This window comes from Triticum aestivum, chromosome 2A, assembly GCF_018294505.1.
Source record: "Triticum aestivum cultivar Chinese Spring chromosome 2A, IWGSC CS RefSeq v2.1, whole genome shotgun sequence".
NCBI classification, from domain to species: domain Eukaryota; kingdom Viridiplantae; phylum Streptophyta; class Magnoliopsida; order Poales; family Poaceae; genus Triticum; species Triticum aestivum.
This window is the reverse complement of record NC_057797.1, coordinates 718646432-718651216: the sequence shown is the minus strand read 5'-3', so window position 1 is coordinate 718651216 and position 4785 is coordinate 718646432. Positions and strand designations below refer to the sequence as shown.

The window sequence follows — 4785 nt, the reverse complement described above, 5'->3', positions numbered from 1 at the left end:
AATAAGAAAAGCAAAGGACAGGAGGAGAAAACAGAGCATGAGCGAACCGATATAAAAAAACAAATGGGCCGCGTCCGGCTCAACAAGTAGGGATCAGACATTAGTTGGTTGGCTAATGAAACTAGCGATTTCAGGGGGTGTTTGTTTACAGAAACTTATTAATGTAGGGACTTAAAAAAAATCCTTTTTAGTTCCATCTAAATTAAACAGGGGGACTTATAGGAACTTAGTATTTTAGACTTATGAAAGAAGATCCTTAAGAAGAGTTTCTTTAAAACTTTTAGTTGTAGAGACTTTTTAGTTGGGACTAAAAAGATCCTTTGACTTATGAACCAAATATGGCCTCGGTTTGTATCAACCACAAAAAAACTAGCGATTTCATCAGTTTAATAAATACTAGGACGTATCAGCTGACTGAGAAGTACTCTAACAAAGAATCCGGAAGAGCGCAAAAGAAGAAAGAACTAGGACACGATTTGTATACCAAGTATGCGATGCCCGTCGCCGAAGGGAAAGTATAGGCAAGCAAGGACAGCTTTGGTACTACTTGTATCGAAAGGAACTGCATATTAGAGCATCTCTAACAGCCGCCGAACGCGTCGCGCATTAAAAACTACTTTGTTGTGTGTCCATCGCCTGATTTGACGTTGCGGGCGGCGCTGGCTCCAGCAGCCGTGCTAAAATATAACGCGCGTAGCTCCAACAATGCGCAAAAATGCAGCGTGCACGACTCTCGCACAAACAACATATACATTCCAAAACAAAAGCAAAAAAGATCCAACACAAAAAAAAATTCAAAATAAATAGTTCAATTTTGTTATTACAACTCAAACAAACAGTTTATCGTTCAATACAACAAATAGTGCAATAAACAAAACAAATAGTTCGACAATACTATCAAACGCACAAATCATGATGCTCTTTGTCATCCATTCCATGCCCACCAGTCCTCAATGAGATCCTTCTGAAGATCATTATGCGCGGCGAGACATCGAATGGCATGATAGGAGGCAACAAAACGGGCCACCCTTCAGCCCTCCGTCGCACTCGCACGGGATGTCCCAAGAGCTCATACTGAGAGTAGTCTACATTTTGGCCACGCTCATTCTCGATGATCATGTTATGCATGATCACACAAGCGCGTATGATGTACCAAAGCATTTTTTTGATCCCAAAATCTAGCCGGTCCTCTCACAATAGCAAATTGGGCTTACAAAATCCCAAAAGCTCTCTCAACATCTTTTCTAGCCACCGCATGAGCATTGTGGAAATCAAGATTTTTCTTTCCTTCCGGCTTTTTAACGGCTTCACAAAGGTTTGCCATTTTGGATAGATGTCATCCGCTAGATAATAGCCATAGTTGTATGTACGGCCATTTGTTACAAACTGCACCAGTGGCAAATCACCATTTGCAATCTTATTCATCAGTGGTGACCTGTTGACAACATTGATGTCATTCAAAGATCCAAGCATTTCAAAGAATGCATGCCAAATCCAAGTTTTTTGATCCAGGCATTCAAAGATCCCGGGCGCTGTTCGTCGAAGGACGGACGCGCGCGAAGGGAGGCGGTGACTAGAGAGGGGCGGCGTCGCGGCTGGAGGGGGTGAGTTGCGAGCGAGCGCGCGAGAGTCCAGCGCGCGGGAGCGGGCGCAACAAATAAGTGGCGCACGATGAAGTTTCGGCCCGCGCGCTGAACTAGATATGCCGTGCGCACGGTTTTTACGCGTCCACTGGAGGTACTATATCGGTTACGCGCACGTTAAAATGGGCAATTTTGCAACGCGGTGCTTATTTGACGCGGCTGTTGGAGATGCTCTTAGCAGGGCACACGAGCGGTTAATAACGAGTTAAACATCGCGTCATTGTGCTATAAATATCCCGTGATTCTCCCCGCGGAGGAATCACTTTTCGCCTACGGCATGGGCAACTTCATCCCGAGCTCCGTGCGGCCGGCCGAGACGTCGTCGAGATGCGTGACGGACAGCGTCACCGCGAGCACGACTTCAAGGTGCACAACTACCCGCTGCTGGACGTCCTAGGCGTCGGCAAGTACGTGAGCTCCAGCACGTTCAGCGCCGGCGGCTACGACTGGTGCATCAGCTTCTACCCGGACAGAAACAAAGAGGAAAACGCCAGCTACACGTCGGCGTTCCTCAGCTGCGTCAACCCACCAGCTGATGGTGTGAGGACAAAGGTCACCATCCAGAAGAAAGAGGACATGGCCCAAGCAACCAGACTGGGTGTCCACGACAACACCTTCACCCCGGCGAGCTCCGGACCTGGCTTCCCCAAATTCGTCGAGGAATCTAAGCTAAAATCACTGTCCAACGCTGACGTCTTGACCATAAGGTGTATGGTCACCGTGGTACAGGAATCGCGCACGGAGTCGACGAGGGATCTTATCGTGGTTCCGCCTCCGGAGCTGTAGGGCCAGCTCGAGCGCGCCCTCAGGGCCGGGAAAGGCGCCGGCGTCGCGCTTGACGTCGGCGGCCGGGTGTTCACCGTGCACAAGTTCATGCTCGCCGCGCGGTCGTCGGTCTTTGACGCGCAGCTTTTCGGTCCGATGGCGGAGAAGGACACGAAGCACATAGAGATTGGCGATGTTGAGCCGGCCATCTTCGAGATGCTCCTTCACTTCGTCTACACGGATTCATTACCACCGTGCGACGGCCGGCAAGGTAATGCCGCCGCTGCCGGCATGCAGCATTTGCTAGTCGCGGCAGATCTGTACTGGCTTGACAGGCTGAAGGTGATGTGCGAAGAGAAGCTGTCCAGACGCATCGACGTGAAGACCGTCACTGTTGGCTTATGATCTTGCTAGATCAAATCACCCGGAGCTGTGTACGTACGTGCAAGCTAGCAAGACGCAGCTTGATTGATTCTCAAGCAACACAGACGTACATGTAGACGTACACGTGAACTTGACCTGGCCGGCGGCCTCGGCGGAACGTCTCGACGTAACTTTAGCGAACGGAAAAACTAATCCATGGCCAGAGGCTCGTATCGAGCCTTGCTTTACTTTGTATTGCTTTGAACTTTTCGTTGTTGTACAAAAGCTACCCTGCCGGTGCTTTATATACATGTCCACACAAGGACTAGATATCCGACTAGAACTTCTAATCCTACTAGAAAACTCCTCTAATCTACACGGACACAACAAGGTTAATCTCTACATTCACCTCCTTAACCTTGTTGATCTTCAATTACGACCTGGGTCCCAAATACGAATAGTACTACCCATAGGTATTATCCTTCGCATTGCTTTTGCCATTTCTTATAGCATTTCACGGATCGTCTTTCACTAGTAGAAAAACGACTTTCAGTACCGGTTCTTAAGGACCTTTAGTACCGGTTCTGGACCGGCACTAAAGAGTGGGGACTAAAGGTCCCCTTTAGTTCCGGTTCAACATGAACCGAAACCAAAGGCCCATCACGTGGCACGAGGCGTGCCGTGGTCTGAGGGACCTTTAATCCCGGCTGGTAAGGATTTTTTTATTTTTATTTTTGAAATAAAGCAAAAACAGCCCGCCTACTGGGTTGGCACGGCCTACATACGACTAGAAATCCAATCTCTAGTTGGGCCAGGATGCAGGCCCGTACGGCCCAGTAGGCCCCATGGTGCAGAAGACTTGCAATAGGCCCACAAAGGCCTGCTTAGAGAGGAGCTCGACATGGTAGCCACGACGAGGCTTATAAACCGGTGTGAGCTTCTCTCAACTAGCGAGGTGGGACTAAAATTGTGCACTGCGGGTGGCAGCGCACCACCTTTAGTACCGGTTGGTGGCTCCAACCGGTACTAAAGGGGGGGTGGTCTTTAGTACCAGTTGGAGCCATCAACCCGTACTAAAGACCACCACCTTTAGTACCGGTTGGTGGCTCCAACCGGTACTAAGGACCCCCCCCTTTAGTACCGGTTGGAGCCACAAACCCGTACTAAAGGCCACCACCTCTTTAGTACCGGTTCGTGGCAGCCACGAATCGGTACCAATAAGCGTCGCTCGCCTAGCTGTTGGAACCAGCACTAATGGTCACATTAGTGCCGGTTCAATTACAAATCGGGACTAATGAGTTTCACATTAGACCCTTTTTCTACTAGTGTTCACTGCCATCAGCTTGTCCAATGCTTGACGCCAACTCTTCTCCTTGGTTGCGTCGATCTTCACCTGTTCTCCGATGCTTGGTAGATTGTCCTTTGGATTATCGAAGGGACATCTTTTGAACCCGTGTGAGACCAAACTTCGGTCTAGCTTTGAGTTCCAAGCTCTTGGCGCTTGCTTCGGCTCGTAAAGTGCCTTCTTGAGCTTGTAAACTTCTTTTTCTTCGCATTTTTTCTCATAGCCGAGGTGTTGTTCCACGTACACTTCTTCTTTGAGGTCGCCTTTGAGGAAAGCGGATTTCACATCCATATGATGAACCTTCCAATCCTCTTGTGCTGCCAAAGCTAGGAGCACTCTCACCGTCTCGATTCGAGCAACCTGTGCAAACACCTCTTCATAGTCAACTCCTTGACTTTGTACGTAGCCCTTTGCGAAGAGTCTTGCCTTGTACTTCACAATAGCACCCTTCGTGTCCTTCTTTAACTTGTAAACCCACTTCAAACATATTGCCTTTTGGTTCGGAGGTCGGGTTACCAAAGTCCATGTGCCATTGCTCTCGATCGCCTTCATCTCCTCATCCATGGCGTGCATCCAACTTGAACTTTTGCTCGCCTGTATGAAGTTCGCCGGCTCCTCAACTCCGAGTAAACACAAATCGGAGTACTCGAGCATAACTGGCGTTCCATA

The 4785-nt window shown here is 49.0% G+C and overlaps 1 pseudogene; it reads left to right on the top strand.

The window, feature by feature from the left end:
* Positions 1-1156: 1156 nt before the first annotated feature.
* Positions 1157-3031, top strand: LOC123186171 (BTB/POZ and MATH domain-containing protein 2-like; annotated as a pseudogene).
* Positions 3032-4785: the final 1754 nt, after the last annotated feature.